We start from the raw sequence: 27354 nt of genomic DNA, 5'->3' as shown, positions 1-27354 counted from the left end.
AAACATACCGTCCGTTGTTTTCTCTACCGTTCTAGAAATATAACGATCACGTCTGCAAAGTTTCTTCTTTTTACCACAATAGTTGAATTATCGAGTCCTTGGAGTATCGAGTCTCCAACCCCCGATCTTTTCCGTAGGTAATAATTCTTGCTTGTGAAACCAGCGGAAACGGGTTTTATTATTCAATCAGCGGAATCGAGAAGTTAACTTTGGTGAATACGACAACGACGATCTACCGCGTGCAGAAATAATTCACACACAGATCGCAGCCGCGCTTCCTCATTGTCTTAAAAGTTTGGTGCACACCTGCAGTCGGCCCGGAAGCTGTAGAAACGAAAGTCGACAAGGAGAAAGGGAGTCGAGGGGGATGTACAGCGATGCATGACGGGTAGGCAGGTAATTACTCCGGCAAGCCCGGAGCGCTGGGTTCGAGGAACGGCGAGGGACGCTAGTTTTAATATGCGAGGGGCTGACTTATAGGCTTTTTGAAAAATGAGCGTCGCATCCTCGCACATGCGGACGGAAAAGTCGAGGAACGAGGAAGAAGAATGACCGAAACAAGAAGAAGCGGCAGCCGCGACATCGCGGTAGACGAGTCGCAACCCCCATTTTCTCACCCCTTTCACTTTGCCCGGTATCAATCACGATACGCTCGCATGTTGGTTCTTGTGGGAGAATATAGAAAAATCGCTTGTCGGTTCGTAAGGCTATCGAATCGGTATTTAAAAAACGATTCCTCTAAAAGGGGCCGGGTTGAAGTTCCGAAAGCGGCTAGTTCAAAATTATTTTGTGGCGAAACCTGACTTCGAATTCGGAACTTCGACCCCGTCTCGTCTAAAAATCTCGCACCGAGATCGAGTTTGTCCGCGGTAGCAAAACGGGGAGAAAGAATGCAACGAAAATAAGGTGAAAAGTACGGAAAGAGGCGACGGCGAGAAGGTATACAAGGATATTACCCATCTCTCGTAAAAAAACGAGGAGAAACAATGTACATTTTAGCACTATCGTGGTACCCACTTCTGGTTCCAAACCGCCCGACCCACGCGAAGGGTTGTAAATTTCCATACATCCTTGTTTGTTCTTCGCTATAGGCAGGGCCTACATTGGCCGTCGTATACCCGTCCTCTCTTTCCATTACACGTGGTTACAACGCGGAGTCCAGGATAACCGAGTGCCATATACGCGGGGTTCATCGATCCCGAGGGACGTCCTCGTCAACCCTTAAAACGGAGCTTTCCCGAGAAGATGATAATGGAGTCAAAATGTCTCCGGGTAATTTTCGGCAAAAGTTCCTAATTTCTTGTTAGTGGTATAAAGACGTGCTCACAAGAGGAAACCTGACAGTTTTTCTTTCCAACTTTCCACAACCTCGTAGCATTCCCATATTTCACGGGGGAATTGGGGGTGGGGAAAAAAAACTAGCGGTTGCAAGCTCATCGATTATTCATACTTGACCGTGCAACCTCTCCGAATTTGTTTACGCATAAACGTCGATGTCTGCGATTTAAGATATTTGCCGCAGGAAAAGCCGATGTTAGAAGACGCACAGAATTTTCCAACCCCCGAAACAACGACGTTAAACATTAACAGTCATTTGCTTAACACCACGTCTGTTTAACTTATTACTCGAAACGGTGAATTGCGAATGGACAGGGAACGTTGCGAGTGTTTCCACCGCTTGGCGACGGTAGTTAACCTTGGCGCCTCTTAATTATAACGGCGACAGGTCGGCTCTGCCACCCCCGCCTCCCGTCCCTGCATCTCGGCGGAATTCAGGTACAGCCCAGTTTTACAGAAGGGGAGGGAATAAGGACTTGCTGCCACTTGATGCAGACTCGGCGAGTCCTCTTATCCTCCCCCTTCGGCCCCTTCTTCCCTCTGCCCCGATGGTAAACTTTTCAAGTAATTAATCTCGTGCCACGCCTCGTCCGTATAAACAGCGACACTATTGCAGCCTCGAATCGAGTGTCGCACCTGCGGATTTTTCCCTCGCGTTGCCCAATTCGTGACGAATGCCTAGTCTTCTTCTTCTTCTTCATCCGGTGGAAAAAATCACCGGTCAAAGAATTAAATTTTAATTCCGTAAATACAGAGGCGAAGCGCGGTCTAGCCGTAAACTTTGCGTGGAGGGTGGAGGGTGGAGGGTATGATCGGAAGGGAATCCGATATGTTTGATCGAATGAAATATGCAGCGGCGAATAGGGAGAAGAGCGGCAAGCCTGCTGTAAGGGTGGTAAGTTTTCCGAAAGGAAAACCCGGGGAACGAGCAGAGAGCAAGAAGTTTGTGGGCGGCGCGACGAGGGACTGACACGAGCGAGGATCGGGCCGAAGCTCGCCCTGGGGCTTATTATAAATTTAGAATCTGATACCACGTTTACCGTCGGCAGGGGGGCGGGGGATCCGGCCCGCGTCAAACCCACCCTTCGAAAGAACAATTTTTACCTCACGAGTCAGAGTTATAGCCCGAAACTGGAAATTATTCGAGATATTATTACAGGTACATATGTATAGTATGCGTTACACCCTTCGCGATTTTCTAGCCCTTCGAGTTTGTTTTTTTTTTTTTCCTCAACTCATCGTCAGCCTTTGTTTTTCTCTCTGTCAAAAACACTCTTTTTTCTTTCCCAGACACACGCCTGTTCTTTCGAACTGTGTATCACAAGGTGTAGCGCCCTTCAGTTCGCTTTCAAATTATAAGTAGGTACCTTCTGTAACAGAATTGTGGACGTTGACTTGGTTTTTTTTTTTCTCACGCACTGTTTCTTATTCTCGATTTTTTTTTTCTTTCTTCTCCGACGTGTAACGGTGAATAATTGAGCGGATGGATGGATGGATAAAGTAGCATGGGGTGACCCCAAGTAAAACTTTGAGACAGAGCTTAAGAATATTAAAACGTGACGTACAAATAATTCTCGACAAGTTAGATCCTTCGCGACCAAAAATTACCTCGTGACATTGTTCCTTCCTTCCATTTTCTTTCAGTTTTTTTTTTTTGTCACATTCACGCACCATGAACATCGAAACGAGTGAGGTTTAGAGGGTGAGCTAAATGGTGAACGAGTAGGTCGAGTCCCGGGGGATTTTCCGGTTCTCGATCCCGGCACAGCGCGGTTCGCGTGCGTTTCGATCATACACGGATAATGAAGAATGGCCTATACCTCCGGAGATTATCGTGCGCACCTAGCAGAGAGAGGAAGGGAGAGAGAGGGAGGCACCACCCTTGCAAATCGACCCAGATTTTCAGAGAATTGAGTTTTATAACGGGGTCGTGTGCCGCGGGCATCGTGGGAATACACCTGCGGGTATAACCCCCATAATGGAGACAGATTTCGCGGGATTATCGCGACCTGAGGGAGTCTGTGCCGCGCTTTTGACAGATCAATGCGAAAAGTTTTACCTTACGTTTCCTTTTCCCCCCACCGAGTCCGTGAAGATTTTTGAAGGAAATCGAAAACGAACGTAGGTACGACTCGTGTTATTTCCGCATCCGGCATCGCGTTTGATTAATAATAGCTACGGCATAGTTTCAGACGGCAAGAAGCAATCGCGGCGGGAATTACACGTACACCTGTGACTAGGATCTAATCTGTTACATTGCACATGTTCATTAATCACTTCACCCAACAAGTAGATCCGGCACCTCGACGATGCTTCGCAGCCGCCTGTCGTCCGTCACGCGGCGGTCTTTCCGGTCGGAATGACGGAGACGGAACCGTGAATGACCAAGTTTCGGGGACAAAGGAACATCGCGCGCGTATCGCGCGTGCACGCGATTTCACTTCTTCTCGCCCAACCTTATCGCCAAGGGATGCGACGCCGCAGGGGTACGAAACGCGGCGACCCCGAGCTTTCGCGTTAAAGCTCGTATCGCGGCGGCCTGGACACCGGAGCCCATTATTCCGGCATATTAGACAAGAATTTAATAACCTTCCAATAAATTTACCCGACCTGCTCCCATTACAGCCAGGCTACAATAAATCAGTTGTGGCGATGTCCCTGCATATGTATATGTACAAGGTATACATATATATACATATAACATCATATAGACATAGCACAGCTATCCGAGGCAAAATTCTAATACCGAAGGCAGGTACGGAACCATCTTCGAGCGATTTATTCCTCTTTTATGAAACCACTTGATCATCTGTTTCCGAAGATTGAAATCGAAGAATGTATCCGAAATTTATCTTGGAATATATTTCCCGGCTTATAATCTCTGCGAATTTTCAGACGGGAGTCGGGGCGTTTTTCCCGTAGGTTGAATTGGGGGTAAGCCGTCGGGCTCCGGCTCTTCTCACGTTCATCATCGCCACCCGCGAGAGCTAGGCTGTGCAGAGAGCGTGGATCTCTGCATGCAATCCGAGGCAGCTGCGGATCTACGGCCTGCTTCGGATTAATCCTGGAGAGCTGCAGCCGCGTCTCAACGTCAAACGTTGATTACCGCCCTTCCGAAGGCTGTCCAAACGATACGCCGTGTTTTGATCATACCCAGACACGAGTGTCTGCTTTTCATGCCGCGGAGATGATGAAGAAGATGGATGAATCGATTCGTCGTATCCCACGCGAAGCGGATGTCGAGTGATTTGCAGCCGCGGCTTCGTGTTAATTACTTTTATTCCCGACTCAACGATAATGTTAACTTTTTTTACCTGAAAAGCGGGACAAAAGTGGCATATTATTATCTCTCAACTTTTCTCCCTCATCTGCGGAAAATATGAAATATTCCACCCGATGGATTAATCTTAGACTTTATTCCCTTGTTACGTAGTGTAATATTAATCGATAATGTCACACCGTTTACTCGATATAAAGATTAACGCGTGCCCGTTATCATTTCTTTTTTCACTCATTCGCCTCGAAAGTCTCGCATACTTTTTCTTCTCCGTTCCCGTTCCCATTCCCTTTCGCCTCGCTAATCCTGCGACTCAATAGTGTCTTAATTAATGGCGTGAGAAAGGCTTCGAATCGATTTCACTTGTAATTATTGGATTGGCTCTAGTGCTTTGCGAAAAGATAGCACAGACAAACGGGTGGGGATATGAACAAAGGGGAATATTGAATCCGTAAATTATTGACCGTTGACGCTGAAATTTCATTCAATTCGTGACGCTGCAATCGTCGCAAAGAATGCCGCATTGTTTTCGATCGACATTATCGGGTCGGATAACCGCTGCTGCACACGTAGCAGCATACATGTGTACATGGATTTGTATACGACGGGATTGAATGCGAACCGATTTAATTATCCAAAAGCCGCGCGGTTGAGCCGGGCTGACAAAAACAAACGAACGAATGAATGAAGTGAAAACGTTTATCGAGCCGGCGGAGAGTGGCAAAAATTTTAAAAGTATCCATTTCTCAAGCATCGAATTACGTAGGGAAAAAGATCGGAATGTTTAATTTTCTTCGTCCGCTCCTAACAATTTTCCACTTATTAGTCCTTTGCCGATTGTCAATTACCGTCTTACTGCTTTCCTTTCGCGTCCTATGCCTGCCTTCGTTATTTCCGCACTCTTGATTTCCCTCTCGGATCTGATTCAATTATTTTCTTCTCGCAGAAAAAAGAAACCAGCATTCCTTACCTTCCCTCGCGTTAAGCTCTTCGTTTTCACTTATAAATTCTTACGTAACCCTGCAACGCTCCGAGCGAATATCTGCCTGGGAATATTTTAACCCCCGACATGACGCGGACCGGATAGAGTATACAAGCGGCGAAGATGTTTCGGTACGTTATTCCATCTTCAACATACTTATATTTATTCAAACACGCCGTTCATTCGCTCCAGTTTCACTGCAGTGAACTTGGAAGAACCCACCCCACCGTCTTTGGAATTAATAATACAAGGCCGATTTTCGATACAGATTCCTGTACCGGCATTTTACCGATTGTTTATCGACCGTTGGTAAATTGGGACCAATATTGGAAGTGTCGGTAAAATGTCGGTAGTAGAAATCTGTATCCAGAACCTGCCTTGTATCGCTACTCCCGAAACGATATAAAATTGCCCATCGATCTGTACGAGGAGGGCGAGGCGTGGAAAGGTAGTCGAATTGTTTAATTTAGTTGAAAATTAGTCGAACCGGGGTACTGATTTAGCCTACTCCAGGGTATCTCGGCCGTCTCACTTCAACGAGCGTAATCCTGATCGTAGTCTGTCCCCTTTTCATCCCTCTGATTTCCTTCCCTTCCCTTCGTTTTCGCCCCGAAACCTCGGAGTTCCGGCGTCGTTTGCGCGTTTACGGGATTGAATTCTCGGCAGAACGGGCTGACCCCTTTCCTCGTTCGCCGGTCAGGTTCGTTTTACAGACGTGAATGTAAATGTGAATGTAAATGTAAATGTTCAGTGGGTAATCTATACGCAAAACGACTCTGCAGAAGCAGCAGCACCAGCAATTGCCGAAGGATAAGCTTAGAGCCCAGCTGTAGCGATTAGGGGCGCTATTCTTTTCGCAAAATCTATTTCGTTGCGCGAAGTAAGAGAAAAAAAACTTCGGTCGCTACGTTTTTCTTCTTTTTTTTTTTTTTGTAGGTAAATCCAACTTATCGGTGAAATTTTTTATCACTTACCGCCCTTAAATTGCCTGCCAACGTCTTCGGTCGCTGGTTTCTCACAGCGAGAGGTAAAGGGATGGTTGGATGCTCTCGTGGAAGACGGAAGACATCAGATGGGTTAAGGGGTGCCAGCAAAGTATTGCAGCACAGTCGGTTTGCATATTCAGTAGTAAGACAGATGTATACGTATATACGTATATAAGGTATGTACAGGTACGCGCCTTGGACCGCTTGCTTATGCCTCGGTTTTAATTATTGCAATTAATTAAGCCACCTCCCGAGGCTGTCGAGTTGTAGAAAATATATATAGTCGGCCACCCCGCGCAAAGTCTGCGGCAATTTGATCAGTGTTGTAAATTTTACAATGCTACGGTAGAAATTCATTTGAAAGATTTTTCAGCGCGCTTTGTTCAATCGAAATCTGTACGGAGAAAGTTCTGAACTTGTAACTTCGTTTGGGAGCTTGCTGATAAACTGTCGATCGTGAACTTTTTAGAGTTTCGGAAGTGGAGAATTCAAAAAAATGATGTCACTCGAGGGATGATTTGAGAAAATAAATCTTGATCGATTGTTCTTACTTCAGGGGGTTGAGATGTTCTTATTCGCTGACCCGTGGTCCCTGGCAATCCTGTCCGAGTGATTTGAAAATTGAATTTCACACAATTGAAACCGGCGTCTAACATATGCATTGGATTGCGAATTGGCGCGTCGCATCGGGTACCCAATATTTTCAATTTATCGCACGCGAATCAAATGCAATTTGTCTATGTAAGAATTATGTGTTACAGATTTACATCTAATAAGTATAATAGGCATAGATATATAATAAGAAGTGGACCCGACTGTGTCGTTTTTTTAATATCGTCCGCTTGTTTGCAAAAACATTATAAGCCCCCCGTGAAAAGAACCCCTCGGTGTCTAAATTTCGCGTTAGGGCGAAAATTTTACCTTATTTTCATAATCATCAGAGCCGTGAGGCGTTATTGCGCATTAACGAAGGGTCGAGTCGTTCCGCGGCGCCTGGATGAAAATTAAGGCAGAATTTAAACCCGTTTGCATGCTTTATACACTACAGGAATAAACAACCTCTGCGAGGAAAAAAATTTGCGTAATAATTATTCACGGGTGATATTATTTCACCTCCGCTTCGGTGGCGTAAAATCTTTCACAGACAGAAATCCGCAACTTCTCTCTAATTTGCAGAATTATAATTTATACCCCGTGAAAATAATCTTCCGGGACGAAAATGCGCCCCGTCAACGGAAAAAAAGGCGGGGCTGTTTGCCAGCCTATATCATCAAAGAGGTTGCGAATTGTTAGCGGTATTTAACGGCGGCGAGTTGTACCCGAAATTAGCGGCGAAATAAAGCCGCGGAGTTTCTCGACTTCGCTCTGCTTCGCTTCGGTTCTCTGACAAACGTGCAGGCGCAGCTTCGAAGCTCCGGCGGCAGAGCTTTTCGCCCCTCGTCCCTCATCCTGCAGACCGACCGACCGACCCTAAGCCGCCGCTAAGAAACTCGTTAAAGACCACTTCACGCGCCCGGTCTATTCAACTGTTTCGCAAACCCTAATTATGCTCGTTATAAGTTATCCCCGTACCCGGTCACGGTTCTGGAATACGAAGAAATTAGGGCCGTTTTTTCCTCCGATTCACCGCCCCTCCCTCCACCTCTCTGGAGAGATCCTTAAATGGCAGTATTAGCTCAACTAATTTCCCAGCGTGTATAGGCCGAAAGTTTGGCATAAAAAACTTTCTTCTTTCTGCCAGAGGGAAATTTACAGCAATGGGATTTTCACGCGGTGGTTGTTTTTCTTTTCTACTTTTTCTAACGTTCAGCATCGCCGTGAATTCGCGCGGAGTGAACACCCCCCCCCCCCCCCCCCCCCCTCCCCCCTTCACCCGCCCACCGTTTATCTGCGAATATATCCAAATTCTCAACCCGCGGGAACGTAAATTTCGGCAATTAAGGTTTTCAGGAGAGGAGAGTAGAGGAGAGGAAATTAGCCGAAGGGGTCGTGAGAGGTGCTCGAGTGTCGTTCTCGACGGGTTTGACGACGAAATCTAGTCTTCGTTGCCCGGATACGAGGGCTCGGCGAAAGTCTTCCGTCATTCCTCTCGGCTGTTTCTCTTTACGGTTGTAATATATGTATTTTCGAACAATTGTTTTCTTGGGGCTGCTTTTCGTTCGCAAAAGTGCGGGAATGTGGTAGGGTTGCGAAAGAAAAGCGGCAGACACTTCAATTACAATTAAGCCGCGATTTGGCCCCGCGTGTGCGTATCCGGAACCCTTGCAGCTCCCTGCGAGTCCTTTGGGTCCTTCGAGCCCTTTGACTTGTCAACGAGCCGCCTTGAGGACTCGAAACAAACTCTGCAAGTCGGAGAGAGAGAGAGAGAGGAAAAGGAAGGGAAGATTTTTGATCTCTCGCCGCAAATTAGCCCTCCCTCCTCCTTCTCCTGGCAATAAAGAAGATTGTATAAAATTTTTTTCACCCTCACTCGGTGCCGCGGCGAGGGTTCGGTATGGCTCTAATTTTCGTTTTTTTTCCTCCACTCCCTGATCGAATTATTTCACCCGTATAATTAATTTCGAGTATTTCACCGAGGGAAGAGAGAAGAACGGAGAAAGAAAAGAAGATAAAAAAAAAAAAAAAAAGTACACGGGAATCGTTTAACGAGACCTGTCTTCGCGATTAAGACGGGAATGGAAAAGTTTGAGCAAACAGACCGGCGACGTCGGTGTGATATTCCAAAAGTTTGACCGGGGGATCGGTTTATTGTAAAATTTGATATCCGAGGGATTAAGTTGATAATTGGCAACCTATCCGTACCCTCGCCTCGTATTTCCCAGCTTTCTTCTCAGAGCTTTCGGCCGCGGTGTCGGCGAAAATACATATCCACCCCCACTGCCTCTGCCGCCGGGGTGGAGAAAATGGGAATCATCCGGGAGATTCGATCCCGAAAACCTCTGACCTAAGCGCGATTTCAACTTTTAATTAAAACAAACCCTGTTCTGCAGAGAAGCCGCAAGCCAAATTATTATTATATCTGGCAAAGAGGAGAGAAGACGGAATGAGACGAGACGGGTAAGAGAGAGAGAGAGAGAGAGAGAAAGAGAGAAAGAGAGGAGCCTAATATCTACCCGGGCCACAAATTGACTCCCCGTAAATTAAACGATCTCATTGTCTGTCAGCAGTCAGACAGCGACAGGGTAGAAAGGCGGCCGAGAAACGTCGATTCCCCGACAATGAGCCGCGGCCTTTTCAACGTCCATCCTTTCGATCTGATCGACGCCCCTTTTCATCGTTATATCTCACTCATTATTCACTCTGTTCTTCGTCTATGAATAAGTTGATTTTTCTTCTTCTAGATCGTTAGGCAAAAGTAGGTCGCGAGAGGAATGGAATAAAAGTTTCTTCTTCTATATATTTCTATCGCGAAAATTCGAGGAGAACGACAAACATATTATCACATCAAGTCGTCCGCCACATATTTTCGTAAAATGAAATGCAGAATTGAAAAGCGACATATTTTTATCTACTCAAACAGAGAATCAAGTTCATAATAATAGGAAATTCCATCAGAGCGATGAGTTTTTTCCTCCTTTCCGGGGCGAGCATCAAGGCCACCGGAAGTCCTCTGTCGAAGTGAAATAAGGAGAGGATGGAAGAGCGGCAGCAGCGCAGCAGCCGGGTTTCGAGTTTAATGACCGTTGAAGAGGAGGCGGCGATCCTTGGCGTTCCGCGTCTCAGGATCGAGGAAAAATTAAGTTTCCCCCATCCGAACGCATTAGACGGCGGTGATCGTTAGTGTCTCGTTACGGGAGTTACACCTCATCTCGATTAACCGGGTATCCGGGTCAACGGCTACGCAAAACTCAGTAATTCCGGGTTCGCCGAATCCGAGAATAGCGGGGAGTGCTTCCTGCTTCCCGATTCAAGGAACCGCCGTGCGTCGAACGTAATTGCGTCATTAGCCTGCCGGATATCGACTGTATTATTATCTCGCATTACGGCCCGTGGCGCCCGTCGGTGACAAATTGGCAATGACATTTTCTCAGCCACGTGTCTCCTGCTCCCTAAATTCACCCCAAAGTTGGCTAATTTTATGACGCATAATTTCAGTAAAAATGGTGCGGGGAATATTTCGGGGAATTTTGTAGACTGTTTCCGAACCTGAATGAATTGTTGTTAGTTTATTTTTTTTCTATCGTGGTTTAAATAATTATTGTTCATAAAAATCAGTATTGAAAACGAAACAGTTACGTTAAAATGACGCGATACTCCCCTTTCGGTAATAAAAATTGTTATCCAAATTTTTTCGAGACGATTAATCTTTCGGATAAAATATGAGAACAGCCAACTGCGGAATTGTTTGCCGCAGTTTGCTGTTGATTCGTGAACGATTAATTGGACCACGATACGGAAAATATAAACTAATATAAACATACAAGTCCGTAAGGTGTATACGTAAAAATAAATAAAAAATATTACAACAATTGTTAGCGACCTCTGAATATTTTCCAACCTCCTCCAGGTCTCACGACAATTTTTGTTCCAGTATCTGTCGCGAATTACGGCACGTTAAAAAGAAAATTCGAATCAATGAACCACCCCAATGCACAATGAGTTATTATAATAACGGGCGATCGAGGGATGTATCACTGCAGCACGTCTTTAATTGGCCGTTATAGTCGAGGGTAATAATTATGATGCGGGTATACATGCGGCGGTGTTCGCGGCCGTCCAATTACCGTCATGTTATTACGGGAAGCGACTCTTCAGAGCTTTCCTTTATACCCTGCACCCAGGGGCCAGCCCGTAGGATTCCATCCCTTTCGCCTCCGCTTCTTCTTCTCATCCTCATCGTCGTACCGACCGGATGGTTCTTCTCCTCGTCGCTTTACCGAGTCGTTCTGGATCCCTCAGCAGCATGGTTATTACATGCAAACTTGTCGATCGCGTTTTGTTTTCCCGACGATGAGGAAAAAGCTCCCGGGGACGGGGGGTGGAGGATGAAATGGGGCGGCCACTGGGGGCTCGGTCGGTATGATTACCTAGAGTGAAGAAGAAAGAAGAGAGGAAGGAGGGAGAATATTAAAAGAAGAAAGAACGTGGCCGACTCAGAGGACGGGAACGACGACAATGAGAAAGAGGGGGGAGCAATATCGGGGTGAGGAGGAAACAGAAAGATATTGATACGCTCGCAGGCCCCTGTATAAATACGCAATTTGTCTCGATTCCAGGTTTCCGGAAAGTTTTGGCACAGCAATCTATTAAAAACCGCACCTCGCTAATTGAAGACCACTAATCGATGTAGTTACCCGAGCTTTTTCAGATGTTTAAAAATCTGAGCATCGGATCGGATAGGAGGATAGAAATTAATTTGTCCACCGTTCGATTGTCGGATAGATTGACAAAATGACTTCGATCAGTCACTCGAGACACCGTTGAACGACGATTATGAGAGAAGCGCGACGCTTGGTCGAAAATAATTTCAAGTCGCAAAACGTACACTTGGCGAAAAAGGAAGTAATCAGTTATTCAAACCACAAAGAGCAAGCTTGTGTCCACGATGAACAGCGGGAGTCTGTTGTCGAGCACTTAATTGCTCCTGCACCGTTAATTAATTAGGAGAAGACCGCCGGAGGGCGAGGTTTAGGCGCTTCTCACCGGTTTTCCCGGTGCTTCCAATCACTTTGATGTCGCGTCGCGTATCGAGGCTGACCGCGGTACTAAGAGCAAGCAGACTGTGCAAAATCACGTTCGCGTGTTTCATCGAGATGCATAAAAGCTTAGCAAAATACTCTTGAGACATGCGAAATACCAAAGTTGGAGCTGAAGAAAAGACTGGTAAAATTTACGAGGTTGAAGTTGTTAACGTCACGTTAACGATACATCTTTAGCAAAAACATGACAAAGAAAACACGTTCATATTTTGCAAAGTCAACTACCCGAAAGTTGTTGTCTAAAATTGTCTTAAACTAACTTCAACGCGTTGACTAGCTATCTTCCAACCGTTATTACACCTCAAGATGACGAACCGCGGAACCCATCAGTCTCGAGTAACGTGAAGTAGGATCGGATTCGAGGTTCGGAAGCAAATTCCAAGCCTAGGGTGTCCCGGTCCCAGCTGAGGCGTGACTTGATCAAGTGGGGCAGGAGTCGAGTTACCACCGGCAAGGTTGAGGTCGCCGGCAAATCTTGACTTTGGACTCTACCGCCGTGGGACTTGATCGAGCGAGTTAGACCCCAGGGCCAATTCAAGTCTGTATACGGGCTCCTCGCCGAGTTCCTCATCGATTACTTAGCACTCGGAATATTTGCTCACCCGATTACCGCGAAACGGCTGCTGTCCTTACATTCCCCATCGCGTAATCTCTCGACCAAACGCGGACCGGCTGCCCAGATGCGAACGCGCAATCTTGAGCTTTATATATGTATTTGCAATAAAGACCGCGGACAAAAGCTTCGCCTACGCTCGAGTCCTCGGGGGCCGCGGATTACGTGGAACTGGATGCGGCGTGCGCCCATCGAGATGGCCGAGGGGAGGGAGGGAGGGAGAGAGAGAGAGAGAGAGAGAGAGAGAAAGACAAGAATTAGGGGGGGGGGGGGGGAAGGGGGAGGCAGCAGACTCTGGTATTGGCACTGACAGCCTTCCGCCGTCTGGTAGCCGGGGGCTGTTTTGGGGGGCGGTCACCCGACGGCGCTTAATTGTGCCGGTGAAATGCTCAGACAGTCGGATTCCTTCGATGTCGCGTTCCGTTCCGAATCTTCGAGTGTAGGCACGTTGAAATTCAGCCTTAATTCGGTGTATCGTTGGCTTGCACCGGTTGCTAATTATTCATAGCGTGAACCTGTCCGTGTTATACGGAGATGAATAGTCGAGGAATCATTTATATCTGGCTTAACTCGCCGGCACTCAAAATAAAAGAATCGACAGAACACCGAACGGCAATAATTCATGACAATGCAAACCTTTTGTTTCTGTATCTGAACACCGATTTGCACTAGGGTGGTCTATTCATTATCTTTTTTTTTCACGCGTCACTCGCAAAGTTCGTGACAAATACTGAAAAAATGATTGTCGTAAAACCTGGAGGAGGTAGGAAATTTATTTTTATGTCCACATTTATGTGTATATAAATTAGTTTAAAAAAAACCACCCTAGTGTGCATTGATTCTAACCGATAATTTACTCACAACGTAATTTCTGCTCGTTTTGGGCATAGGTGAATCGACACGAAAGTAAAACTGTCGTACCCGAAGTCCTTTACCCTGACTCCTTTTTGAAAAGGTCGGGCTATCTTCCGAGTCGCGTCACTGCTGCAGAAGAGTTAAACGGCTGAACCGTTATTCGTGGGTGAGAAAAAATCCGGACGGATATGTTAGGGGGGATAAATTTACCATACGGTTCCTGGGGATTCGACATCGTTGAACCGACCGGAAGTTTCGGGCGACAACGCGACGGTGCCGTACCAATCCTTCCCTCTTTACCGTCTTTTTCTCTTTCTCGGCGTAAATAAAGTTGAGGAAAGTTACGCAGAGCGCGAGGTTGAGCGAGGCGAGATGAGAGGAGATGAGATGAGAGGAGAGGAGAGGAGAGGAGAGGAGAGGAGAGGAGGAGCTGCACGGGGGCACGGCTAATGGCGATGGGTGAGAAATGGACCGATTATATTCGCATTATATTCCTGTCGATATATTATTTACGACGTCGTTAAGTTAGACGTAAAACTGGCTGATATAAATATTAATCCGGAGACCCATTTATCTCTGCGCATTGTGCAGAGCTCGCTCATAAATATGGATTAATGAAACAAAAATTTCACTGATCCCCCGCGTCTTTGAGGTTTGTTCCTTGCACGCGATGAACAATTACACCGCGTTTTCTCCCTCGATTCCTTTGGTTAATTGACTTTCTTCTCGGAAATTGATACGCCGAACTCAACGCCTGCACGTTATCCTCGCACTCGATGCAAATTAATCGAGTTTAGGGAGAATCACATCGCGTCGCGTCGGTTCGAGAATTCATTTATATTCCCCCGAAAGGTGAAATAAATTATAATTTTCCACGCTCTCGCCGCAACGTCGATTACGTCAAGATGAAGAGCGGGAAGCGAAGGGAAAAAAGAAAAACAACGAATTAGAAAACGAGGAAAACAACTCACACAAAATTAAATACAATTAAAAAATCTCGCCGCGTTCGGTTCTTTCTCTCCACCGTTCTCTCGCCTCTTCAAGTTTCCATGTTGTGTGTGTGTGTGTGTGTGTGTGTGTGTGTGTGTGTGTGTGTGTGTGTGTGTGTGTGTGTGTGTGTGCGCGTGACGTCGATCCCCGAGCTCGTGCCCATATTCGACCTCCAGCCAGGTAGATAGAAAACCATTATAAAGTTATAATACAGTACTCGAGACACGGAACTTTTCAAATAATTCTTGACTTGAATAATATTGTTCGCACGACGGATGATGCAGCCCTCCGATATACGTCTATAGCAGACCGTTACAGGTAGGTATATAACTATACACCATACGATATTATGTGGAACTGCGAAAATACTCGGGGAACAAAGGTCCGGGGATCCCCTCGAATCCGAGGCTGGGATGAAAATCGGGACACAGGTTCTCGATTGGAAAAATCCCCTCGCCCACTCGCATCCCCTTATAAATAAGCGCGAACCATGCCCGATCCTCGAGGGAAAGTAATTGCAGAAAAATCGTACAACCAGCTAAATATTTGTACGCATGTAATAACGCTTGATAAATTTAGAATTAGATAATAATTATAGCTGTAAGAGACCGAGAAGAAAATATGGAAAATATTTCAATTACACCCCTCAGAGGGGTGAGGAGATTTTAATATACCTGGGTTAAGTCTCCGCGAACTAGCAGTCAGGGTGGAAGGAACCCTTAAGAAGCTGCAGCGGTGGGAGAGGGAGGGAAGGGGAATGGGGGATCGTTTCTAGGAGCCGTTTGCCATTTGCCCGTTCCTACAGCAGTGGCGTATTATTTTGTAGAAATAAAACTAAGCGTTTCCAGTCAATTACCGGAAGGAAGAATCGAGGCAGCGGGCTGCAGTTTAATGCGAAACGTCAACGGGGCGGGAAATCTCTTCCCCCCCCCTCTTATCATCTCGAGGGCCTTTACCCAATCCGAGAAGATTCTAAATAACGTAAACGGTCCTCGAGACGGCGACGATTGAAGAATACTGGAAAAGCGCAAACGAATGTTCGCGTCTCTGGGCGAAAAAAAACAAATTCGGTACAACGAAATTCGAGTCCTTTTAGTCGCCCCCGCATCACGCAGGAATCGATAGTTCCAGCCGAGCGGGAAATCTAATTGGTGGTCCGATTCAATAATTAATTATAAATGTTGCCAGACTGCAGAAGATACGGCTATTTTTCCGCGGTATTCGTACGAATTTCATTTTTCATCGGACAAAGGGCACGAGCTCCCTTTTATGAACGGATCGACGTCCCGTCTATACCACGGGGGCCTCCTCTGTGTTTGTTTGGGTGAAATTGGAGGAAAACATTGTGGTAAACCCTCCGGTTGGTAGTCGACAAACGGGAATCGCTCTCTCCTTCTCTCTTTCGCGATAAAGAGCGACGCCGACTAGAGTACCGTTCCATTTCGTTCCATTCGGTTCCGTTACGTTCCGTTCCGTTCTATGGCGTCGAACCCATGCCCCCGTCCCTTCATCGTCCGATCCGGCACCCGTAACAAAGCTACATCGCAAGCTCTGAATAGAAGAGCCAAAACTCGAATCCAGATTCAGAGGCCAACATCACCTGCAGCGGTCTGAATAGTCGGGTCCATTTCTATCCCCTCATCTTCCCCCTTTTTCACCTTCCCGTCAAATAAAATATCCCCCCTGCCCCTCCGAAAACTAGGACCACCGATCTCGTCCTGCGACCGCTCGACCTCTCGGCCGGAGGAACGAGGATAAAACGTGCAGGATAGAGGCGAAGAACTGACGATCAGTTTTAAGAAAAGAAACGGCGAATGGTAGCGTAAAAAGAGGAGACCACTGCAATCTATAATATTTCGTTCGTGTAAGGAAGTCCTTGGTATGATTCGAACTTAGCCGATTGTTTGTTTGATTGTTAAACGAGAAATTGATAACGAAAGGAGATTAATTTTCAGGTTAGAGTGTGATTTAAACGTGGAGACAAGCTTTTATAATAAAAGTTCATTATCAAAGAAACGTTTTTCGTCTTACTTCGTATTATTTTCACAATTTTTACAAGCAGAATATGAAGTATTTGGGACAATCACATTCGCAAAATATATGTCAATAAATATGCGAATATTCGTTACATCACTCGTGTATACGTAGAGAACAGAATCGAACGAAACGTTATAAAATTTCGACACAAGTTAAAATGTTGCGTCGCAAAATCCTCGCTAGGTTTTAAAATATGATTTAGAACCACACATCTGGTTCCCAAATGACTTCTTCTAACTTTCACTATGTCCTTCAGGATTCATATCCTTACCGCTATGTTCAACCTTTCAACTATCTAGTTACATTTTTTCCTGTCTTTTCTCTTTGCATCTCCCAAGCTTCGCTTCGATTTCAAATAAATTTACTTGTCCACGCACCGTTCAACACAGCAGACGTGTTCATTTTGCGAGTTGTTCTCAACCATTTCCAACAATCCACTTGCGTAACAATGTAGCATTCCAAACTTCATGCTAACAATCCATCTGTTATATAATTCTTAATGACTATCAAGAATATGCAAACCCAAACACCTGTAATTCTTTAAGTAGTACACTACAAGAGTTCACGTGACATCCGATCCGAAAAAACTGGCGTCATCGTGTTCCAAATCTTTAGCAGAGCGGATCTATGACGGTATTGGATTCTCCGGTGTAAAGCATAACGCGTGTCGGCTTTAATTTTCAATTTATCATCCGGAAGAACCCGGGCAGAGTAATCATGAAGATTCTGTTAGCGCTTCGTCTTACCGGTAAACTTGGGGACGACGACTCGACGCACAGTGGAACTTGGCAAAAGCGTGTATGGGTGACTGGGACACGGTCTCCTTCTAAAACGCGCGCGTCGCCTCGGGGATGCGGAGTTGGGAAACAGGAAGTTTGAAATGATATCTCTAAGGTTGAGGGGCCCGAGCCGCACTAGGCTAAGATTTAATTAACACCCTCGAACGGGGTAAATGATCTCTTAGTCCAAGATTTACCGGGTAGGGTGGAACAGGGTTCACCCCCTATCTTCCAAGTAACGCGCTTCCATCAATCGGAACTGTCGTTAACCTTGTTCGTTAGTTACCGGGCAACGTAAAAATACAACGTTGCATTTTCACTCTTACGTTACAAGTCCGTACCGAACATTTCCAACATTCACGACCCAAGCTCGTAAGAAACCCGTGAACTTTGTTCCCAGACATGTGACGCTTCGTATTCGAATTGATTTCAACTATTCGATATATTCAATATATCTACAGAGTCTCAGCAATCTCATTACATCATTATTTCGACGAATTATTGCAACTATAACGAAAATTGTCTACGCCAAAATAAAAAAGCGTTCCAAACGACGTAGAACACGTTGGTCGTAGTCGTTTTCCACGTCATTTGGAACACTTTCGTAGTTTGGCGTAGAAAATTTATGCCACCGGTATATTCGACTTCCGACGAATGACGGATTTTTTGTTCCGGGTGCCAAAAGTGGTCCCGCATCTCACACGCAGGTGTGGACAGCGAAGAAGACGAAGCCGAATTGATTTATCATAAATGTTAATAGTCCTTGTTAATGAATACTCAAATCCCATTTCTCTGTCTCCTTCGGCTTAAAGTAATCGCGGGACCCTTTCTCCACCCTTTTGTACCCTCCACGCATGAACTCTATACGTATATTACGTGCATAAACTTTGTTGACGCGATGTTGGGGCCCTGTATAAATCTACACGTGTATATGTTTATCTTGAGGTTATAGGTGGTAATTATAAGTTGGATGCAGGGTGGAAACTCCGCGGTAAGTAATCATATACCTAATTATTTGTTTGCCAACTTTTAGCGGTTAAGTACAGACACGGGACGTCTGTGATGTGCCACTGGTCGATGATTAGGTTTGGAAAGTTTCTCACTCGACCGTTTACTGTGCCACCTTGATCGCGTATACGTAATATACAAGTTATACGTACCTACTGCATATCGTTTTCGCATTTCAACGAGGTTTTCGGATACTTTGAAAGACACAAATTTCACCCTTAGATTCATTCCGACGTTGCGAAACTTAGGTAGGTAGGTAGGCACCTGCATACGTACGCGCAACGCTAGGCAAAGAGAAATTATTCCCGCAACATCCGCGTGCAGCCCTCGTTAAATTTGTAATATAAACATCCCCGTTCGTTGCGGTGAAATTAGAGAGAGTCTCGGTTTGTCAGCTTTTGTCTCTGCTACTTTTCATTCCCTTAATATCATTATTGTTATTATTTTTATTTTATCATCCTTTCCAATACGGGCAAGCTTTCTCCTCGGCTCGCGACGGCAAGAAAATATTGGTTCTGATATTTTCAACGTCGTATTTTTCTCTCGTCAATATCGTATCAAATCTATCGCATCTTGTATTATATGTATACTTTTACATCGTCGTTTTTATTCAGCCTTACAGTGTGTGTAGAGAGCGACCTGGAAATTGGGTCAGCGATTCTTGAGAGAGGACGACGTATATGTACACATTTTATATATATATATATATATATACATATATATATATAATACACCCACTCCACAAACTCGAAGCATTTCCTGCTATCGATTATATATAATATGTGCCTATATTTCGTATACGTTCGACTACGTCTGGAGTATTTTCTTTTTCACTTTTTCACATTTTCTCCACGTCCTGTGTTCGTGTTTTCCTCTTTTACAATCAAAGGACGCAGGTAGTGAGAATAAAAGAGAAGAAAAATAATGAAAAACGTGAAACACCTCAGCGCGTAGCGCCTCCGGCTCTAATTAATTTGTCAACGAATATAAAAGTCGTATCGATCACTCATCGTGACGTTGAATGAGAGAGGAGCGAGATTCTATCGTAACAAATTATACGGGCACGCGCATCACTCGATCGCCTAATTGTCGTTTGAACGACGAGCTGATAGGATATTAAATTCTTTAAAGATTATAACAACAACAACAACGACATCATCATTTATTTATTCATTTCTATTTATCATTTTTGTCTTCTCCTCAAATTTGGAGCGACCCACGCCTCTTGAGATCAAAAATAAATAAAAAAAAAAAAAAATGAAAGAAGGGAGAAAAGACACGCTCGTGTCTGTAACACGCATCGCTCGTGTTTGTAACGCTGTTTTATCACCCTCCAGCCGAGCTTAGGTAGTATACATATAGTATATATCGGAATACCGTGAAAGGAGCGGCGTCCTCGGACAATAAAAGCGTCATACTCTCGTGTTTTTATAGATTCCTCGACAAATGTTAACGTTTCATGGTATCCGAATTAAAATCCCCTCCGCCTTTCTCCGTTTCCTCTTCCTTTTCCTTTTATTTCGTGGTATATAAAAGGCGGGGAGCGGCACCGTTATACACGCAATAAAAGTGGGCGGGGGATTGGCTGGTTTATCAAGAGCTCTTTTTTCCTCCATTCCTGAGGGAATTCTTTAATAACGCCCGTTTATCACGACACTCGACGTGATCGTTGACGGACGCACACGTGCGTTAACATGCCTTACATCCGTGATCTGCTCGCCCCTTGAATGGTATAATTATAAGAGAAAATACGCGATCACGCAAAGTTGGAATAACGTTAATCTGCTTCGGATACGTAACTAACTAAACTTGCGCAACTTGTAGCCTCGAAATTTTCACCTCTTCACCCAGAAGAGTAAAGAAAAAAAGGAAAAAAAAAAAAAAAAAAATTGAACCGCAATCTGCGCTTGACACGCGCCTGTAACTTCTTTCTAAGAGCGCCGAGACTGCCGAGAGCAAAAAATCTAGTTCACCGTTTTGCACCACGGGGGTAGTTTGGGTCTCTAAGAATCGGGCAAAGTTCGGAAACCGCCGGTTGGCGAGCCGAATTCTCGAGTGTTTCTTGCGCTCGGTCGATCATCGGGGTCGTCGGGGGGGGGGGGGGGGGGGGGGGGGTCAACGAAGCGAAGACAAACGATCCTCCGAGCTGCAAGTGTCTAGATTTATGATGCCAAATGAAAAATAACGCCCTCCGGATATATATACAGCAGCGTTGATCGTTGTTACCAGTCAGCGTTTCGCGTGCTAAGAATCGCGGGTATGAGCTTTTTTTCACGCGACCCTCAAGACGTTCAAGGGTATCGGAATATGTCCTCGTGACGTCAGAGCCTGGTTGTCGGGGCCATTTTACGACCGTATAACCTAAGTTTTTAATTTTAATGGAGTCAAGTCGTAATCCTAGCGGTTTCAAATTACTCGTGTCACATAAATTAATGAAACGTAATCAATAATATACCTGTTCTATCGTCTATATGCGAAAAAAAAAAAAAAAAATAACGGTCAACGATCAGCTGTCAGTCTGGTTGCATTAGTTTGATTATTTTCCACCAGATGACGCACTGCAAAGTAACAATCCCAATACGATGTGTACGAATAAAAAATGCAATACGAGGCAGCGCTCCGAACTATTTATAGCGCGATTCTATTATTATGCGAGAAAGATCATTTAGGGAGCTTGCGGTTGATCGTAAAGTTCAGACGCGTGAAAATCGAACCAAACAATTTTAAGCTAAATCTCCGGTAAATGAACACCACAAGGATCGAGTAAGAGTAATTCGTCTGAAATTGGTTTGCAGCGGTGAGTCTTCCTCCCTCGACGACGATCTCCGTCTCCGAACAATCACCGACGTCCTCCGTCGGCGTCCGTCTCGGGTATTCCTATCCTCGGCATCTTTTTCCAGCCCGTTGAACGTTTCTCCTAAAAATTCCCGACATCTCGATACTGGAAAAATGTTCATTTACCGGAGCTTCGACCGTGCAAGTCTAACAACGCGCGTAAAAGCTCAACGGTACCATTGAAATATTTTCCGAGACTGTGCGGATGACCGCAAAAGCTGATTGGCGGAGGGCACGGCACATCAGGTTTCGTTGGGGTGACGACGAGTAACCGTCTCCGTCCTCGTCATCGACTCGCCCGAAGACCGCGGCGTTAATCAAGTTCGGGACTTTTTACGACGGGACTTTCTGGTGGCGGGATAGGAACCAGGCGAAGGGGATGATCGAGAATCCGGGAGCCTTTCCCCCCATCCGTGTGGATGAGATGCCGCCTTCGGTCCGAGGATTAGATTGCTCTTCCTTCCTTCCTTCCTTCCTTCCTTGGATGCAGGATCGTCGTAAATAAATACCCTATCCCTACCCACGTGCTTGGGTGTATATACGTATACGTGTACAGTCAGCCATCTTAATTTCATTTCGTCGATAGGATTTGCTCGGTATCAACGCTGCCTCGTATTATTGGATATAGGGTAAACGTGCGGGAGGCTCGTATTTTCTTGAGTTATATATAACGCGACGTAGATCATCTCAGGACGATAGCTTCGTATCCCGGTCGAAATCCCAGGTGGTGTATTGATTAATCGAACGTCGCATAATTCGGCGGATATATGCGAGCAGCGGTGAACGGAAGTCGCGTTTTATACACTAGGCGAACCAGCACGCGGAAGAAAATCGAAAACCGATGGATGATTCCAAAAAGAGGGTCAGCTTTGATAACTGGATTTCGCAGTAGCGATGGCCACTGAACAAAAAATAATCCAACAGAACTCGATTGAATCGGAGAAAATTAATCGATTGCTCGATTATTTCGAATTATTTCCTGAAACGACGAATTTGAAACCAAAACATCATAAATTTCAGTATGTAGTCAATAGCGAAATAGTATTTTGATCATTTATAGTTTCATTAAAAACATTTTTCGATTTCAGGTGTAAATATTCATTTATAAGACAATGATTATAACTGATACTTTAATCACACAAATTGATATTGCATTGCGTCGTTCATGGGAGTAAAGAAACAAAAACGGATTACAAGGAAAAAATAATCGAGTTTGAAATGAGGAATTCTTACTTTGCAGAGCGTACGCAGATACCATTCGTTAGTTTTTTATTTTATTCGAGATCATGTACACTTGATGGATAGGTGAGATAACGCCGTGAATACACGCGAGTAGCTCGGAGGAGATTTCAGCGAATTCCACGTTATGAGGAACATCAAGTTTATAAATCACAGACGACGGTTAACGACGTCGACGAACCGAGATGACGCGTATTACTCTCGATTAATACCGGCGAAAGCTTTGCGCTCTCGTCGCTTCTGCGCTAATTACACGCCTTGCATTCGCACTCGCGCTGACTAATATAAAATCCCCCTCCCTCTAGCATACATCATCCAAAATTTCTTCATCGTTGTTTTGCATTGGCTATTTTAATTTTTATTTCCATTTTCATTTTAATTATAATTATATTTTTCCCTCTAATTTTCGATCGACCGCTTCGCTTCCAATTTCAAATTCGCGGAACTAAATGGAAGAGGAAAAGAGAGGGAAGAGCGAGGACACGGTATCATGGTAAAAGCATTTGATGTCGGCTGATCGTATAACCAATTCCCACCCGACGTAGGCACTCCTCCATGTAAATAGTAGCATTGCCATAATGAGAGTCGGCCGGATTTGTCGGCGCACAAAAAGCGAGTTGATATTTAAAATTCGATTTCCTTTTTTTATCCATCCAATTCCATTTACCTTTTTCCTTTTCGCTTTGTACTGTTTTGATTTCCCAAAAGCGCTCTCCGTGTTTTATACACCTATACGTCCGTGAATTTTTCACCAGGTTGACATTTTTTTGTTTTTTTTTGTTTTCATTTCACTTTATTTCCAATGTCACCTCTCTTCATTCGTTTCATTCAGATATGACGCTTTTCACGACTCTGCGTACATACGCATATACGTATGTAATACCCGTAACGAAAATAAATAAACTAATAATAACGATAACAAGAAAAATAATAACAATACTAAATACAATTTGGAAAATTCACAGGTTGGTTATAGGTAAACAGCGTATCAGACGTGGACAATCTTGGCGAGAGATGGATGGGATGCGTCAAACGGACGGGCTGGTAACGAAATGAATTTAGAAGCGAGATAATAAAACCTGATCTCGTGGCGGGTTAATTGATCGATGGGTCTTATAGCCACCCCCGTCTCTCTGTACATATATACATGTATATAGGTGGTATACGTCGACGTCGACGTCGTCCAAAGGAACGAGAATCTATTCGCCTTCGTATGTTCGCGAAAAGGGGGAAAGAAAGAGGTGAAGCAAAAACACGCAAAAAAAAAGCAAAGAAAAAGAAGAAAAAGAAATTGAGCCAAAAAGGCTACATGATTCCGGTAAAAACTCGCTTCATTCAACCCCAAATTGCGGAGAGAAAATAATTATAAAAGTACGACGGGGGTCCTCGTAATGCGGAGGAGGCTTTTAGCCAATTTTTTTTCAACCGGTTACGTCGCAACGTTATTTCTAGACTTCAAATTGCAAGTCGAGTATACACGTATGATTTAACATACCTACGCGGATATGATACGTCGTCAAACAGTACAGAACACATGTAATACAATCTACATGCAAATGTATACTTTGCATAGTTTACCGATCGATCCTTCATTTCCAATTACAGTAGTATCAATAACAATAATTCGAGGAAATTTCCAGCGATGCCAAATTTATTAATTATAGTTGTACAGCTCAACCAAGTACCCTGGCAACTGTTTTACTGAAGGGAAGAGGGGGTTCAGCTTTGACGCTCTAAAATCCTACCTACTGTAGAGATTTTTTTTTTTTATTTATACATTTAGAGCAACTCGAATTTGAGGGCTTTGTTATTTATAGTTTCAAGAACATTGTAGAATTTTTTAAATAAATCGTCACGCAACGCACCGCAATATTGTCCCATATTTTGTGTTTTGTTCGCTTCGCTTTGATCTAGCGTTGGTGAAGAAAGCTTCAAGGTGAGAGGGGTGTAAAAATGGATTCACTCGTCATCCATCACCGGCTTCTCCCCCGTCTTCGGATGACTAAAGCAAATAAGGCGGAAGTGCAGATCGCCCAGTTTATACCAGCTCGGTAATCTTGCGGCGTTGATGCCGCCGCACGTTTTATACACGATTTATATTTTTTCTCCTCGCATTCTTTACGTATGGCGGTGTCTACGAGTTTCTGTATGTATTACATGCATACGTATTGATTAGCCAGGTCTGATTTTCGACGTGATGTAATAATATTCTGATAAATTTCAGCGCGGTGATTGATTGGCAAGGTAATTTTAATACAAGGAAGACGAGAGGAAGGAAGAAAGAAAAAAATATAGGTAGAGAGACAGAGGGCGAAAGAAACACCACGAATATTCACTGAAAAAAATAAAATGTGAAATTTCCCCCTCGTGGATTAATTTTCAATATATCACACAATATATATACAATATACATACACGGTAAAGGGAATTAAAATTTGATTTAGTTTTTGATAAGCATTACGAATTTGCCCGATATTAAAATTCTGGGGAACAAATCGATTCTCCCGGAGGAGATTAATTAATAAACAATATCGTACATGCGTACTTCGAAATTTCCATACGGTGGTATTAACTCCGTGGTATGTTAATTCATTCGTTGGTGCGTGAAACGTCGTTTTAATCTCTTAAATCGATTCGGTTAACGATATAACACCGAAAATAGAATTTCGCGTAGTCGTTGAAGGCTCTGCCTGTCATAAATATTTTGTCTACGAAGTCGTAAAAGGGTTTAAGACTCGAGGGGTAGGACAGTCAGGCACGAATAGCGGGGAGCCGGTAAATATGTATATTGAATTAAACGGCACGAGCTTGAATCCGCAGCTCCGTAATTGGCGGCAGTTTAATTATTCAATAGAAACGCGTAAATCAACCAAAATATCAAATTTAATTTCGACTTGTGTACACGCATACCGGGCTAACAATAAGTGAGTTTACGAATATATTATAGCCGGCTTTCGTTACGAAATTAAATAATTAATACATCCGACGATAAACGAGTTAGAGATTTCGCTCTAGCTGCGCACCTCAAGGAAATTACTGCATAAAATTTTTTCAACGTGCACGAATTAATAAAGTTGCCAGATGACGATATTCAAAACACAGATTCGAAGGAATGAATTTTTTTTTTTTAAATACATATACAACTACGTGCAATTGTTCATAAAATTAAAACAAGTTCGCATAAAAATCTGCCAACGTCCAAAAAAGTATAGTAAAACTTACCTGTGCCTTTTTCTTGCAGTTGAGGAGCTTTCAGGCAGGGTAGAAAAAGAAGTAACAGGGATGAAAAACTGTAGTTCAAACTCGTCGCCTTATTTAAAATGTCTCAACACTGTTATCGATACCGTTTTAAACTTTGATTATTATTTTTGCTTATCTTTAAAACCACATTGTTCGTAACATCCCGACGATTACCTCCGTCGTTAACCAGCGATTATTAAGTAATTCATTATCGTTTCTCAAACTCGAAACTCGCCGGCAAAACACGCTGCGAAGGATCGCCGTCGGATCGGCGTATCGCGCGAGGCTCGCCAGGCGCGACTGGCGTCGCGACGCCCGGACCACGTGGGTCGCATAGCCCGCGGCTGACATGCGCGGGTTTCCGTCACTGCCGAGTGGCTAGCGTCCCGTCCCGTCCGTCCGTCGCGACGCCAAACTCGACAAATAATTACGCAGGTATTATTATTACGTCCTCGAGAGCTTTTTCCCCGTCCTTTTTATTTCTCAACCTGTGGCGTTGAGCTTCTTTCAAACTTCAACCGACGCGTTTGCCCGAGCTACAACTCGAGCATTTGTTTGTTTATACGTTAGGACGAGAGAAGCTCGATTGTACGTGTGAAAATAAGCAACGAACAAGCGGGCCGAAAGTTGTATTGTGCGCCGTTTAGAAATTTTCTCATAAATTACCACACGACGATAAATCATTGAGCCGCATCACGAACGATATTCCGACTTATAACCCGCCGACACGAATTTCGTGCTCCGACCAATTACGACTCGATGTCGACCTGTATTCCTCGTCATGTCGATTCTGAGTCACTTTTACCACGCACCCACCCTTCGTCTCTTATTCCCCCTCTTTCCCCCCGACCCAAACAACCCAAACATCGAGCGTTCTGATCGAAATTATAATTAACGGAGACACAAATCACGGACAATGAATTTTTAAATCTATAATTGTATACAATACGAGTGTTTATCAATACCCGATTCGATTGGCTTGTTTACTTTTGCAACGAGCTTGAAACTTTTTATTCACCACTTTCGAGTAATTCACTGAATGTTTACAACACTTTCCACACACTTTCTTCTCCTTATTATTATTATTATTATTATTATTGTACGAAAAAAGTTTACTTCAATACTTGCGCAAACTTGTCGCGTTATTTTATTTGCTAGTTCTAGTTTAAGAACAGGGCATAAAAGGAGCGATAACGGTCCATACACGTACCGAAGAAGACTGTTTTTATTTACATACCGCCATAAGTGTACATCGTTTCAGGGGTTGTATAACGCATTAAAACGGCGAACGACATCGAGGACCCCCGGAAGAAAGTCCCGAGGGATTATTTTCACATCGCGCACTTTTATTACATCGGAGGCGGTGCAATTGCGTGGTCCTAGAAAATGCGTACAACATTACAGCGATAACATGCAAATGAGAACACGGTGATACGCGATTGAAGAAGTTCACTTCAGACTTTACCGCAATGCATG

General features: G+C 44.4%; 1 protein-coding gene across 10 annotated transcripts in view; it reads right to left on the bottom strand.

The window, feature by feature from the left end:
• LOC124216319 (EGFR adapter protein) overlaps positions 1-27354 on the bottom strand; it is a 136273-nt gene that overhangs the window by 41979 nt on the left and 66940 nt on the right. Inside the window, exon 1 of one of the 10 annotated variants that reach the window (XM_046620748.2) lies at positions 25861-26185. The exons of the other annotated variants lie outside the window; for them this stretch is intronic. The gene's annotated coding sequence lies outside the window, so the exon portion shown is untranslated. Of the gene's footprint in view, positions 1-25860; positions 26186-27354 lie in introns of those variants that run through there. 10 annotated transcript variants of the gene reach the window in all.

This window comes from Neodiprion pinetum, chromosome 1 (genome assembly GCF_021155775.2).
Source record: "Neodiprion pinetum isolate iyNeoPine1 chromosome 1, iyNeoPine1.2, whole genome shotgun sequence".
In the NCBI taxonomy this organism is placed as follows: domain Eukaryota; kingdom Metazoa; phylum Arthropoda; class Insecta; order Hymenoptera; family Diprionidae; genus Neodiprion; species Neodiprion pinetum.
The sequence above is the reverse complement of the archived record's forward strand: the minus strand, read 5'-3'. Positions and strand labels throughout refer to the sequence as shown.